Source organism: Sarcophilus harrisii, chromosome 2 (genome assembly GCF_902635505.1).
Source record: "Sarcophilus harrisii chromosome 2, mSarHar1.11, whole genome shotgun sequence".
Lineage (NCBI taxonomy): Eukaryota > Metazoa > Chordata > Mammalia > Dasyuromorphia > Dasyuridae > Sarcophilus > Sarcophilus harrisii.
Window position 1 is genome coordinate 196,747,309 of NC_045427.1, and position 16,890 is coordinate 196,764,198.

At 34.3% G+C, this 16,890-nt stretch overlaps 1 protein-coding gene across 1 annotated transcript in view; it reads right to left on the bottom strand.

The window, feature by feature from the left end:
* The window catches only part of CAPN14 (calpain 14), a 134,692-nt gene that overhangs the window by 68,961 nt on the left and 48,841 nt on the right, over positions 1–16,890 (bottom strand). The window lies entirely within an intron of this gene.

A 16,890-nucleotide genomic window follows, 5' to 3' on the forward strand; every position in this document is an offset into this window, starting at 1 on the left:
AATATCATATTCCAGGTCCTTCAATCCTTTTAAATGGAAGCTGCTATGTGATTGTGACTCCTCAATATTTGAATTGTTTCTTTCCCACTGCTTACAGTATTTTCTCCTTGATCTGATAATTCTGGAATTTAGCTACAATATTCCTTCAAATTTTCACTTTGGGGTTTCCTTCACGAGGTGATTGGTGAATTCTTACAATGACTATTTTATCCTCTAGTTCTAGGACACCAGGACAGTTTTCCTTGATAATTTCCTGAAAGATGTTGTCTAAGCTCTTTTCTCTTTTGTTCACTGTGGTTTTCAGGTTGTCCAATAATTCTTAGATTGTCTCTCCTTGATCTATTTTTCAGGTTAGTTGAGGTATTTTACATTTTCTTCTATTTTTTTTCATTTTTTTGTTTTGTTTGACTTATTCTTGATGTCTCATTGAGTAATTTGTTTCCATTTGTTCAATACTAATTTTTAGTGAATTATTTTCTTCAGTTAGCTTTTTATTTCCTTTTGCATTTGGCCAACTGAACTTTTAAATGAGTTATTTTGTTCATTGGATTTTTTTTAACTTTTTCAGAAATTATTTTTCAAGGAGTTTTGTTTATTCTTTAATTATTCTTTAAGAAGTGATTTTCTTCAGACAATTTCTATTTCCTTTTCCAGAACTCTCATTCTTCCAAGAGAGCCTTATGAGATAGAGACCAACTTATGTCATTCTTTGATGCTTCATCTAGAGGTATTTTGCCTTTAGTGTCCTTAGTATTTTAGGTCTGTTCTTCCCTATCTCTATAAAAGCTATCTATGGTCAGGGCTATTTTGCTTTTTTGTTCATTTTTAAAGGTGAGGTCTGCTCTTAGGACAAGGAGAAGATTGTCCCAAGCTACCTCTATAGACAACAGCAGCTTCATCCTACCCTGGGTTGGTGCTGCTGGCTTCCTTCCCATGTTGAGTAGTTATGGCCAAGTGGATGTTTCACAACAAGTCTGCTGATCCACTGACTTCTGAACCAGGATAGAATAGCAAATGCTGCTATATTTTGGCTATGAGCCTTCCACTAGATTCTCCCAGGATGTAGAACCCTCTCTGCCCTGGGTCTCCCTATACTGCACTGCACTTGTACTACACCTTCACTGACCTGCAAACCTCTCTCCCTACCTCTGCTCTGAGATAGATGTTTCCTGAAGTTCTTCCAAAATATCTTCTGCTGGAAATTTGTCACCTTCAAAATGTTTGTGGGTTCTGTCACTACAAAACCCATTTAGAGACTTGATCTGGTATTGATCTAAGGGAAATCAGAAAGAGGTCAGACAAAGACCTATCTACTCTCGCCCATCTTGGCTCCACTTGGCTCCTGATTCTCTTAAAAAAAAAAAACTTATTGCAAATCAAGGACAAAGCTTATCTAATCTTGTGCAATTTCTTGAGAAAGAATCTACAACTTATACTTTGCTTCTCAAAATTCCCAACCCAGCCAACATTTATTGAACTCAAATCTTAGAGTAACTTGAAGTTATGAGTAACTTGAGTTTATAACTCAAGAGATTAGTTACAGCAGGATTTAGCTCTAAGTGTAACTCTCTTTAGAATACATTCTATAAAATACACTAAAATGGATCTGTGATCCCATTGATTTGGAAGTTTTTTCTAATGATACAGAATTCAATCTAAAATGTTTACTCATCTCAGGCAACTCTTATTCATATGTTCTCCTAAGTACAATATGGGGAACTCATTAAGCAGTATCACTTATATTATGTCCATATTGACAAAATGCACTTATCAGTCTCATCTATTATACAATAAAGAACTTGTTTATGTGTATTGTGAGAGCAAGAAATGAGAAACAAAGGGGGGGCTTATCAGTTGTGGAATATCTAAAAAACTAAAAAAAAATTTGCACTATATGAAATAATTGATTTGAGAAATTTAGAGATGCACAAAAAGACACATGAATTGAGGCAGAGAAATAAGCAGAACCAAGAATACAGCATGCACCAAAACCTCAAAATGAAAACAAAAAGAACACTAAAGGAAGTTAAGTGCTCCATGAATATAATAATCAAACTTGGAATCAAGCAATGATGAAGAAATTCTTGGTATATCTAAAAGTGAAAGAACCTTGATTTAAATCCTAGTTCTGCCTCTTATTAGCTATGTGATTTTGGGCAAAACATTTAATTCCCCTAGATTTCAGTTCTTTCAGTTGTAGAATGAGAGGGTTGATTTAAATGACCTCTGAGGAGCTACAGGAATATTTGTCAGACATAGTTAATGCATATGTTGTTTGCCTAACTTGGGAATGATGATTGATAGAGAAGGAAAGAGTATTCTGAGAAGCTATTGTGTTGTAAGTCAGCAAGACTAAAATAAGAAAATAAAAATAACAAAAAACACTATGGAAGAAATTTGAAACATGTAGAATGCACTTATCAGTACCCAGAGTCAGAAAGTCACAAGGAATTTACCAACTCAGTTATTATAGCAAACAAGTTACATGGAAGGGACAAACCAATTAACTAATCTATATTCTAGAGAGGATTCTGAAAGTAGTTCAAGGGCTGCTCTCTGGCCCCTAGGTCTCAAGTTCCGCGAGGGGAGAGATGATAGGAAGAATGCACAGGCTGTAGGTTATTGGCAGCCCAGGCTTTGGGAGAACATATAGCCGCTGGTTCTGTCAGCAGGAAGCTGAGCTGGAGCCATTCACTCTGCCAGCGTTGCCCATATAACAAATCAATCCCGACGGCTGTGATGAATTGAACGTCAAGCTTGGCGAATCTTCCTTTCAGGGGGAAACTTGATGCGAGGCACAAGAGGGAGTTGCAACAAAGGCAATAATCATTTTGATCATTTCATTTGGCCCAAGGTTTCTTGCTGGGAAGAGAGCATTTTGTTCTGAAGGTTCCCAAATGACTAGTTTAAAAGCAGATTGGAGGCTGGAAGGCTAATGTGACTGAGCCCCTTGTACCCAAATTCACCCCTGATGAAAAGCAACATGGGATTCTCTGAGACCCAAAGGAAAAGGGCTCACCAGAGTGCAGGGGGAACTAAGAGTGGAAAGAAGGGTTGGAAAACTGAAGCTGTTTTTTTTTTCCCTAAGCCACTCAAGGAGTATCAGATGAGAACTTTCTTCACTAAGGGTCATGATGCTATTCGTTAGAAAACTGAATGGAAGTTGAAATCTGGGGAAAAAAACAACCAAACAAAAAAATCAAGTTCAATGCCATCAGAATTTGCTGATTAATTAAAATAAAAATTGAAATTTAGGCTCTCTTGGTTAAGTGGTTTGCAAAGATACTGCTTATTAGTGACAAAGAGGAAAGAAACTATGTTTCAAGTCTAGTGAAGAAATTTGACATGTTTAGTCTGGAGAAGACTTACAGGATGGAAGAAAAAGGAAAGAAATTGGGACATGAAAATTTTTATCTTCCAAGATTTGAAGAAGTGACATATCAAGGAAGGATTTAATCTGCTTGGTTTGATCCAAGTGGGCAGAACCAGGAGGAATGGCAGGATGTCACAGAGACAAATTTAGTCAAAGTGAAGGGGAAAACTCAAAACTTCCATATAGAGCTGTCCAAAAGTGGAATGAATAACCTCACAAGGTGGTGGGTTCCTCTCCCTTAGAAGCCTTCAAGCAGAAGATAGGCTTTCATTTCTTGACTATGATATAACCTATCAGTTAAACTGTTGCTACTGAGATCTTTTCACCTCTCAAATTCTGGGACTCTGGGACTTTTCAGTCCTAATTCCTAAATAGTCTAAGATGTGTTTTCTCTTATGTCACTACTGTTTCCCTCAGAGTGAAGTTGCTTTTCACTTGGCTTCCTGTCAAGGGCTAGATATGGTAGAAGTGAGGATGTAGAACTGAAGGCCAAATCAGAGTCAAAAATCAAAGGCAAGCACCCTGGTTCTGACTTAGAAATTAAGGCAAGCTTCCACTGAGATGGAGACTTCATATCCCAGAAACCTTTGAACCACATAGATAAAACAAGGATTGCCAAACTGACTCCTCCTCCCCCCAAAACTCTCAACTTTTAAACTGAAAACGAAAAGTTTCACTACAATAGAAACTCTTAATGGGAGATCTGTCAACTCATTTTTAAAAATATTTTGATGCCAAACCACTGTTAATCAGAGAAATACAAATTAAAACAACTCTGCAATACCACTACACGCCTCTCTTATTGGCTACAATGACAGGGAAAGATAATGCGGAATGTTGGAGGGGATGCGGGAAAACTGGGATACTGATGCATTCATTGTTGATGGAAATATGAATGGATCCAATCATTCTGGAGAGCAGTTTGGAACTATGCTGAAAAAGCTGTCAAACTGTGCATACCCTTTGATTTATCAGAGTTTCTATTGGGATTATATCACAAAGAGATCTCAAAGGAAGGAAAGGGACCCACATGTGCAAAAATGTTCATGGCAGCCCTTTGTGAGAATGGCTGAATAAATTATGATATAAGAATATTATGGAATATTATTGTTTGGTAAGAACAACCAATAATATAATTTCAGAGAGGCCTAGAGAGACTTACATGAACTGATGGTGAGTGAATGTGGAGAACCAGAAGAACATTGTACACCACAACAAGATTATATGATGATCAGTTCTGATGGATTTTACTCTAACAGAGAGATGATTGAGGCCAGTTTCAATGATCTTGTGATGAAGAGAACCATCTACACTCAGAGAGAGGACTGTGGGAACTACATATAGATCACAACATAACATCTAGGGAAGGGGGGTGGAGGGAAAGAGGAGAAAATTTGGAATACAAGGTTTTGCAGGGGTCAATGTTGAAAAATTATCCATGCATATGTTTTGAAAATAAAAAGCTTTAATAAAAAAAATAAAGGTCAAACAACAGTTAAAAAAAAAAAGAAAGTATGGGCTTTTTTGTAAACCTATAAATTATAAATCTATGCATTTAAAATATTAAAACATTATTCTGACAAAGGACTGATCAACTTTACCAGATGATCATAAAGGTCTATGACACACATACACAAAAGGTTAAAATAGCCCAATTTCGACAAACTCTATCTAAATACTCAATAAATCAATCAATGAACATTTTATTGGCTCCACTATGTGCCAGGCCACACCTTCCCTCCCGTCCCTCTGCTATATAGTCTGGAATTAAGTAAGACTGGCCTCCTTGCCATTTGTAGAAAAAAATACTCTTATTTTTCAACTCCAGACATTTCCATTGATTGTCTCCCATACATGGAATCTTCTTCCTGCTGATTTCCTTGGCTTCCTTCAAATCCCATCTAAAATTCCATCTTCTATAGGAAGTTTTTCTTGATCCTCCTTAATTCTAGTGTCTTTCCTCTATTGATCATTAAAAAATCTATCCTGAATATATTGTGTTTGTAAGTAGTTGGTTGTAAGTTAACTCTCCCTTATGTTGTAAGTCTCAATAGTGATAGTCTTTTATCATTCTTTATATCTCCAGAACTTGGCACATAATAGGTGCTTAATAAATGTTTATTGACTTGATTACAGGTGGATAAAAAAAAAACAGATTATTTGCTTTTAAGGAGCTTATATTTTATAAAGGGAAGACATATATTAACAATGTCCAGAAAATTGAAAACTTGTTACATTGCACAGTGACATTATTATTATGATCATTTTATTCTCTTCTTATTGTTCAGTGTGGCTCAGAAATGGTCCTGGCATTATTTACCATTATTCTTTTATTTTTGCTGTTTGACAAATTGTTGCACATGTAGATTAAATGACCAGTTTTTATAATTGAATGAAAATATTGGGATTCATAGTAATCTCCTGCAGATGTAAGGAAATCACTTTTGACACAAATGAATACAAAGGACGGTGGGGATGACATGTACTTCTTTCTCCTGCTATATAGTTTGACTTCTTCTTCTAGGTCTCAATAATATGAAATCTTTATATTTCATATACTTGGGAGGTTGTGAGTATCCAGTATGGCAAAGTCTATTAAAATCTTTCTTTCTGAAATATTTTATTGATTTTTTTATATGAAAATCATTCTTAAATGTTTGTGAGCCATTATGGCTGGGAGATTATTGGTAATAATTTTCAATCTGATATTCTAATACTAGAATTCTCAAAGACATTTGAGGCTTTTATTTCTATGAATGAATGAATAAATGATTTATTAAGTGCTTACTATCTGCAAAGTTCTAAGTGAGAAGAGCTCAGGCTAAAAAAAAGGTGGGGAAAGACAATTCTTGATCTTTGGAGCTCATGTTTTAGTGAGGGAGAGACAACATATAGTACATGGAAAGTTTCAGCTACCAAGTCAAAGGGAAAGGTCTCCTGGACCTAAGGGTACAGCTCTGAAGCAGAGGCTAATTCTTTATTGTTTATTTTCATTTCCACCAATAAAACCTTCTCAATGTCTGATATCAAACTATTTGGCATTGTCAAAAATTTTCATGACAACTTTTTTTCTTGGTCTTCAATAATTGGGACTTGTAGTTTAGAGAAGTGTTTTTTTTTAGTTCATGAAGACATAAAAACTTCTGAGCTATTCTTTTGCATCCTTCAGAGATAATGTTGGGCATTTTCTACCTTTCTCTTATAAATTCTACATTGATCAATAGCTTTGTGATTTTTAAGAATTTTTTTTTGTTTTCTACTATAAAGACCTGATACTCTATTTCTATAATGAATCCTTCCACTTCTGCAAATATTTGACTTAGCCATATTACTCTTTTTTCTCTATTATTATTATCATTATTATTATTAATTCATTTTTTAAATCTTTTTTTTCTTTTTATAGGATTTAGAAGACAATTGGGAGAAGGAAACAAGCATTTATATAGTGCCTTCTCTGTGCCAGGCACTGTGCTCAGTACTTTATAAATATTGTCTTCACACAAGAACCCTAGGAGATAGGTACTATTATTCCCATTTTATACTTGAGAAAACATGAACGAACCTTATGTGACTTACTCAGAGTCATACAACTACTAAGTTTCTAAAACTGACTTGAACTCACAATTTTTTCTGACTCTAGGTCTAACACTTTTATCAACTTCATATTGGAAAACTGCCTGTTATTCTTTTAAATGTAATGCGTTGTGTACTGTTGTGTAGGTGAATAAAGTGAGCATCTTTTTTAACTAAACAAATATTTTGGGATTCAAACACATTTTCCATAGATTCATTGAAAGTATCTTTGTTAACAACTCCTAAAGCAGACAAGATACTAAGGATGACATAAATCTCATCCTTTCCTCACATGACTTCAATTTCTCTCTCTAATCTTCATATTTTGGAAGGTTTTTTAATTTCACATGGTTTGAATGTTATAAGTATTCAATGTGTCAGATATACAGAACATTTAAAATAGTCTTAAACTTTTGTGGATCACTGTTATGTCTGAGAAGCTGAGAGGATCCTCTCTGTAATCATGATGTAATTCCACTAGATTATATTTGCTGAATTCTCAAAAATATTTTAGGATTCACATTTGTAGTGTGAAATTTTGTTGTCTGATGGTTTATAAAAAACAGTAACTTTTGGTATAAAACTCTAACCACCTGATCACATCTTTCTAGGTATTTAGTAAATAATGTTTTTACTATCTGTAGTGATATACTACATAGTTTCTACCACTTCATTTCATAATCTGCATTGATCAGCAAGTCTAGGTTTCTTAGGGATAATTTTTCTGATATATTTTTTGCAATAACTTGATCCAGAATTGCTGTTGTGAAATTCTTCTTATCTATAAAAAAATTTGAATAACTTAGCCATTTATTTGACTTCTTTGTAACAGTATATTTGGTTAAGTTCATATGAGTGGTGCCCATGAAATGACTTTTGATTCCACTTTTATATTTTAGAAAACTCTACTAGTTCTGTTTAAAGATGAACCACTTTCTATCAGGTAGCTAGATGTCTCAGTGGATAGTGTCAGGGATAAAGTCAAGAAAACATAAGTTCAAATCTGGTCTCAGATACTTACTAGCTGTATGACTCTGGAAAAGTCACTTAACCCTGTCTGCTTCTGTTTCCTCACCTATAAAATGAACTGGAGAAGGAAATGGTGAACCACTTCAGTGTCTTTGCCTAGAAAACCCCACATGGGTTCACAAAGAATCTGAAGTAACTGAAAAACTACCAAACAACCAAATACTATCAACTGTTACTATTGTTTTGTAAAATGATTTGTTTGTCCCAAAAGAATTTCTATAAATTTAACCAGTTTATTGTGTGTTATATATTCTCCTTTTCTTTTTGATAAGATAGTATCCACCATTCTAAAGCTATCTTGGAATAAAGAACTTTCTTTTTTTGTTGTTTGAATATATTCTAAATCTATGGAGCCCCATGTTACTGTGCTGAAAGGATACATTAAAATTGGTCTTCTGGTGATACCACTTATTCTAAATATTTTCTCTTTAAACTTTGATTTTCTGACTTCTCTTTCAACTTACAAAGCCTCAGCTTTCTTCTGCTCAATGTGTTCTGCCTGAAGAAGACCATTTATGAGTATAAGTTTCATCCACTTATTCAATTTGGCCTCCACATTCAAGCTCAAATTTTCTATTCTTCTTTGTCATATGTGTGTATGTATAAATATATGTATATATACACATGTAAATTTAAATTCAAATGTAAACAGTTGAAGTAGTTGTTTAATATATGCCTTTTAAAAGAGCCAAATAACCTGATATTCTCATAAGCATCATATTATTATGCTTTGATATGACTCACTTTTAGACTTAAAACTTAGACTCAATTCTATTCAGGAATGATGATAGTATATTTGAGGCTAGATAAAGCATGGTTGGCTTTTCTAGTCAGCCTACAAAATATTATATATTTTATTACTTGTTTTTTGACATTGTGTTAGTAATGTGTTTTGTAAAGAGAACAACTTTCTATATTAACATCAAATACTTTAGCATTTTCACTATGATTGGTTTTATTTTATATATTTGTAATACATGTATAAGCCATGAGGGTAAGGCTTAGTCAAAGGCTTTGTAATAATTTTTTAAATGGTTTAAATGCTATGAATATTTTAGTGAGATATATAATAACTACCAAATTGAAAATAAAGTTGTTCTTTATAGTTCTGGGGTTTTTTGATGGTCTTTTTGCTCTTCTACCACTTTTATGTAAATATATATTATATATATTAAGTGATACAAGCTGTGAATGTTTTGGATACAATAAATAAATATGTAAATGGCCTATATTTGGAGAGGACACGGATGTTCTTATCTTTTGGTAACAAATATGTGCTGCCTTCTGTTAGGAAAGATGGCATCAGGCTTAAATAAGACAGGAATCTGGTAAAGTGCCTTGTAATTCATGTATTACTGTGAAGTATTTGAGGCAACCATTGTGAATCTTATCACGGTCTGTCATTTTTTTCGGTTTTAAAGAGAGGTTAAAGTTTCAATCCTCTCCCTCCCTTGATGTAACCATTTTTGTTGTTCATTATATTAAAGTCATATAAACTTGCTGTTTCATATATTTGATCTGACTTGTGCCTATATGTCAGATTTCTTTCAACCATGTAGAAGACTAGAAATGTTATACATCCTTCTTTTTTCAGTGGCTTTTTCCTCTCCTCTTATTTCTTCACTTCTCAAATCTTAATAGTATAAAATTTGCTTTTTGTTTATTTGTTTATGTTGAGATTTATTTTTGTGAATTTCTTTGATTCTTTGTATTGCTAATCTTCTGGCTTTGCCTTTGAATTGTTGAATTAGTGAATCAAGAATTTCTGAGATACTTTTGTTTTCTAGATTTCATTCCACATGTACTTTTTTTGTTGCCTTTAATCAGACAATGTGGTATTCAAGCTTTCTATTCTTATTGCTGGCTAGATATTGATATAATCTCTCAATGTCTTTCCACAAGTTTTTCCAATAATTTTCTTAGTCTATTTTTTTGCCTATATCTAGAAATATTAGACAGCTTGACCTTTCCTCCCATAGTCAGTACTGTGACAGTGTCTTCAACAATAATTGTTATATACATGTCCTGAAATCTCTTAAATAAAATAATGTAGGGGAAATTTATTCCCTAACAAATAAATTTGTTAACAATGGCTATAACAGATATCAACTTTTTTTGAATTATTGTTTATGTATGGTTGTATTTAGTCACATTTATATCACTAAACTTTTCAAAGGACTTTTCACAATCATATTTTAAGTATAACCATCTCCTTTCCAACCCATATTTTGTAATTTATTCTATTATTAGGTAAGACTACTCAAATTCTTCAGGTTTTTCCAACTTTTACCTCTTATGATTTAATTAACTTCTCAATGTATACTTTTCTGTCATATAATTTTCATTTAGGAATTAAATTTTAAAAAATGTTGCCATGCATTGATTGTTATTGTATAACTTGAAACTGTGGATATAACTGACAAAGGGCAAGTAGAAAGATCTTGCTTAAACCCCTGACATCTAATTCTAGGTTGATTATGAAGTAGTATAGGTAGATAAGTACCAATGTTTTCAATTTCATGCTTAAGTAAGTAGGTGTCTCATTGGGTTCTATTCTGAGTCAAAGAATTTTTAGCAAGTATTCACTTATTCCATTGATTTTTGCATCATGCTAGTCATCCTGAAGGTCTAAAGATTCTGACCAGGGTCATCTTACAATGTCATCCTGTCTGTTCTTTTATTTATTGAGGCAAGTTAGGACTGGAACTGAAATCAGGAAGACCTGAGTTCAAATTTGCCTCAGATATTTAATTTATGTGCCCCACACAATTAACAGCTACATACAGAAAAGTTTGCTATGGTTTCCAGCATAAAGGTTGGTCCTATTCTGCATCATCCATGAGATAAAAACAGATTCATTATGAAATACAATTGACATAGATAGATAGTTATTTAGATCTCTCAATTGTGTCAATAACTCTATATAGATATATATGGGGGTTTTATATATATATATTATTAATTGAATGCCATGTATATATCTGTCAATTGTGTACATATATAATCAATTTCATATATATATAGAATATATGTAATTGTATATATAGACATGTGTCTATTTATAATTGTGTGTGTGTGTGTGTGTGTGTGTGTGTGTGTGTGTGTATCAGCTGCTAGAGAGGAAGTCTGTGGTTCAAATCAGGCTTAGAGACTTTAGGTTGCTGTATGACCCTGCGAAAATCACTTATCTTGTCTGCCTCAATTTTATCAACTATGAAATAGAGCATTAATAGCATATATTCCTCAGAGTTACAAAGATCCTAGGAAGTGATATTTGTAAAGCTCTCAGCACAATGTCTGACGCATAGTAGGTGCTTTATTAGCTTTTCTCCTTTTCTTCCTGCCTTCCTCCTAACAACTGTATCACATTGTCTTGTGATAATCATCAACGGTATTAGCAGATATTTCAGGGTACCAGTCAAGCCTCGGTGGCTTCCACAGCGGTTCCAGGGTACTCTGTCCCTCTGGCCGGTGTTCCCTAACTTTGCTACTGTCTCTCCACCACAACATGGATGATGGCTTCGGGTTTGAGGTCATTATAATTATTATTACAAAGAATTCACCAGTGGATAACAGTAGCTAACATTTACCCAGGCTTTTCAGGTTTGCAAAGCACATTACGTGTTACAATGTATCATCTTCACAATGTAAGTCTTCAAAATGAGGCTATATCGCCACCTAGTGCTGGCTAGTCATAACCGATCATTCAATCCAAAAATCATTTATGAAATTTATGAATTTTTAAATTGTAAATAGCTAACTCTGTGTAATTCTTCAGTTACATTTATTTACCTAGCGGTGAGTTTAATCAATAAATTTATGAACAGATTGTTATTAATGATTGCTATATGAAGTATGATTTCATATATACCCACATATATGTGAAATATATATATAATATAATTATAATATAAATAATATTATATTGATATGTATTAATATATTATTAATATATATATTATTATATAATGATATATCAATAATAATATATAAAATAATAATAAAAATAATATTAAAATATATATATAAGCACATTTGTATTGTGAGTCATTTCAGTCATGACCCAATTTGGGTTTTTTTTTTTAGCAAGAGTACTAGAATGGTCTGCCATGTCCTCCAGTTCATTTTACAGAAGAGGAACTGAGGCACACAGGGTTAAGTGACTTGCCCAGAATCACAGCACCAGTAATTATCTGAGGATTTAATTCATGCAAATGAGTCTTCCTGATTCCAAGTCCAGTACTTTATTCATTGTCCACCTAGCTGACACCCCACACACACACACACACACACATATGCACACAAACAAATGTTAAAGAGTCCTAGCTTTAACTTTACAAATCTGTAAGATATGTATACAGATAGATGGATAGATAGGTAGATAGATAAGTAAGTAGGTAGATAGATAAAGATAGATGCATATACATATATGCATCTATCTTTATCTCTCTCTATATATATACACATATGTATTACTATGATGTCAGGAGTTTAAATAAAATAAAGTTTAAAACTTTATTATATAAGTATCAACTATAATTAAAGAATGAGAAACAACAAAGTGTTTTTTTTTTTTAAATGTGCAAAGGCTATGAATAGAAAATAGAAGAAAAAAAACCAGTTTCTGATCTCAAGGAAGTTTTATTCTATTGGGAGCTGAAGACTCAGTATATACACATTTAATTATAATGCAAAGTTGATGCTACCCTCGTCAAGAAAAGTATTGGCAAAATATCATAGGAAAATTTGAGGAGGAAAGAAGTACTTTTAGCTGTGATATCAAGGAGGGCTTCTTGAAGTAGGTGACATCCAAGTTGAACCTTACAGGAAAGGAATTCTCAAAGTAAGGAGAAATACGAAGTGGGACATGTTTCAGACCTATATTCATATATATTCATAGAGGTAAGATACAGTTTGTTGAGTGTGGAAAAGAATTAGTAATTGAGTTTGACTAGATTATAGAATACTTGAAGAAAAATAATGTTAACTAGGGTTGTAAAGGTAAATTGGATCCAGATAGTAGATCTTAAAAGCCACTGAAGGTTTTTGGACAAGATTGTGAAATGGTCAGATCTATGTCCATTAGAGAATTGATAATTCTAATCCAACATCAAGGGGCATCCATTCTTGGTTGGTTTTCTGATTCTGGGGGTGGGTTTTCCCCAATACCACTTAAATAGTATTTATTTACTACTGGAGTAGTAGCCAAAAGCACTCAGTTACAAAACAGCTGAACAGGCTTCAGGATGTCATCTGTGATTTAGAGGTAAGTCAACAGTTCTGCCTTGGGGTTGCAAGCAGTCCTTGACACTTCCTCAAAGAAGCATTTAATTCTCAAAGAAAAGTGTTAAAATAAGTTTTTGTGTTTAAACATTGTTGCAAAAACCCAAATGAGCCATTTCACTCCCTTCTGAAAACTCATGCTCTGGCATGTCAGTATGCATTTGTTGTCTGAAAATGTTCGCAAAATAATAAGTTTATTCTTGTTGCATTGATAGATAATATAGCAGTTTATAATCTAATAGGGGACATTGGGAAGTACAAATGGTCTTTATGAGGAATGTTTTTTCTTCAAAAAAGACAAACAAGGCTCTCGAAAGTAAACTTTTATAAATAATACCAGTAGCCATAATAATGATGAGGCTAGAGTCTTTCCATATAGCACTTGAGAGTTTGCAAAATATTTTGCACACATTATCTTATTTGATCCCAAAATAAAACCGTATACCTCATGTTTATAATCATATTAAATATATTGCATGATGTTATTAATCGTTACATGATTGTCTTATATTAAAGTGAGAAAACTGAGAATCAGAAAGAATAAATGATTTGTTCACAATCACACAATTATTATATGATAGAGAGAATTTGAACCCATTTCTTTCTAACTTCAGATTCAGAGATCTTTCTACCCTTTCTTCCCCCTCATTTCCAATCCAAAAGTAAGATCTTGAAAACAGATTTCTTCTGAGCACAAAAGTAGGTACTATTGAGAAGTTGATCTGAAAATAAAAGCAGTAAAAAGTCAGTCTATATCAATGATTGAGTCTGATGGCATGAAGCATGCCAAGATTCTTTATTCAAATTAATGAATATTTATTAAGAGCCTACTATATGAAAGATACTGTAAAATGCAAAAATGTACTAAAGTTACAAAGATTTTAAAAATACAATAATCTTTGCCTTCATGAAGCTTACAATTGATTGGGGGAGAAGGGAATAATATACAATTACAAAACATTACAAAGTAAACAGACAAATGGCAAAATTAGGAAAAGTTCTCTAACAAAGCTGCACTTGAAACAATCAAAGGGAGCCAGTTGTTCCAAGCAAATAGGGGTTAATTAAATCATTACAATCATAGAGGATAGCCTACACAAAAAGCAGGATGTGAGAAGTGGAAGAGTAGACTGCTTTCACTGGATTGAAGTGTGGGGAGAGGGAGAGGGAAGAGTAGAATGATGTGTAATCAAAATGGGGACTTGGATCTTGACGCGTTTTAAATATTCTTGAATAGTACTCCAGCACAGTGCAAGCTCTGGTACACCTTATCCATATAGAAATAATGCTGACAATGACTGTTGCCATCGTTAGCCAACCTAGCTAAAGATACAGAGAAGCATGACCAGGTTGGACATCAGGTTTTCAGCTAAAGTAACTCTTGGAACATGAAAGGGCTGTGATCTGCATTGCTTGAGGTAGTACTCACATTGACTGACAGAATCTTAGACATTGCCAAATCTGAGATAAGCGTAGATTCTATTACATATGGGGATACCCCTAGAATATCTGTAGAATCCATGGCATAGGTAGGTGTAGTCAGACTGGGTTCCAGATTTCTCAGCAGTACAGAGTCATCATCAACCACTGGAAAATAATGGAAGTTATAAAGGATATGACAATTACCCACATACCCAAAATATGACAATATGGCGAGCCTGGCTCAGTGTTGCAGGGGATCTCCCAAGAGCACTGGATTTGGACATGGAGGATCTCGCTTCAAATCCTGACTGCTACCTGTCACTTGGGTGACAAAGGATTAATTGATTAACTTTTCTAGGACTTAGTTTTTTCAACTTAGTTTCAAAATGAAGGAACTGGAGTAATGGTCTCTAGGATCCCTTATAACTCAAAATCTCTAATTCTATGATCACTACCTCTAAAATACCTTTAGGAAGGGGAGTTAATGGATAGTTTTGTAGTTAAGCATCAGGTCTCTAGGTGCTCAGGGAAGCTAGGTGATGCCATAGTGCATAGAGCACTGGGCCCAGAGTCAGAAAGATTCATCTTCTTGAGTTCTTGAGTTCAGCCTCAGACACTTTCTAGCTGTGTGACTCTGGGCAAGTCACTTAACCCTGTCTGTCTCAGTTTCCTCGTCTATAAAATCAGCTGGAGAAAGAAATGACAAACCTCTGCATTATCTCTGCCAAGAAAACCCTAAATGGGTTGGACTACAATTCAACAACAATTTGATGATACATAGGGTCTCTGTATAATTATCACAAATGCCACTTTCACTGTCTCATCTGAGATTTTAGCCTTATAAAAATACTGACTCTTTGCCATAGGACAATAGTACCAAGAATTGTCATAAGGCAACAGGCACCTCCTTCCTTCCCTCCTTCCTTTCCTTCTTCCTTCCCTCCCCATCCTCTCACTCTCTCTAGGTCTATCCCCCTTTCTGTGTCTCTGTCTCTGTCTCTGTCTGTCTGTCTCTGTCTGTCTCTGTCTGTCTGTCTGTCTGTCTCTCTCTCTCTCTCTCCCTCCCTCCTTCTTTCTTCCCCTTCTCTGACTTCTGTCTGTCTCTCTGTCATTCTGTATCTCTTGATCTCTGTCTCTCAATCTCTTTCTGTCTCTCTCTTTTTTCTGTCTGTCTTTCCTTCACTCCTATCTCTGTCTCTCTCTGAAACTGATTATCTCTGTCTCTCCTTCACATCATTCTTTCCACTTGATTCTCTCCTAGTTAGTGCATGGAAAAACATTTCAAGAAAAATCTTCCTTAAAAATCTTTCCCATGCCTCAGAGATTAATCCAACCCTTTGGGCATCAGTTTAGAGTTGTAAAGAACCTACAAATTTCTCAAGTTCACCCTGCCTCCCATTTTACAGATGAGGAAATTAAGGGCATGGAGTTAAGTAACTACAAGGTCACACCAAATTTAGCCCTCCTGGGGGACTTTGCTGCTATCTGTTCCCTTAGTGCTGAACCAGCCAGGTACTCTAGCTTCAGCATACTCTTTAGCTATAGTGTTGAAAATTTCTCTGAATATTTTCATATTAGTCACAAACAGGAAACCTCCCATTATACTAAAGATAAACTCAATCTAAAATATGATCAACCCATATGGTACCTATGAATGATGTTAGCTAAGATACAGATTGATTTTGTGAATTTTTTAAAATTCAATTTGATATACAGATGATGCTAGAAATCCAAGGTTGTACATCAAGAATATTTGTTGGTGATGCATTCAACTGATTGATTTACATACATGAATTATGATCACTGCATGACAGCAATAGCAAGAAACAATATTCATGAAAAGCATTTCCTCATCTTCTGTGAAATATGATTGTATTTACTCTTATTGCTATTAATAATGAAACAATAACAGAGCCACAGGAAAGCTCAGGATAAAATGTCTTTTTATTTTTGTCCTGCCCTGTCATTGGTAGAGGGAACTAATGGGGAGGAAATCCTCCCTATCAATGCAGAACAGATTTGCAATCTTGAAGACTTATCTGGGATACTGAGGAGTTAGGTGATGTTTCCAGAATCAAACAAATAATCAACATGTATTAGAGGTAAAACTTTACCTCAGTTCTTTCTGACTGAAGCCGAATAACTGCTATGCTACACTGCCTGAGTCTGTTTCTCTTAGCAGGCAAGTAGTTACCAGCTCCCTAAGCTCC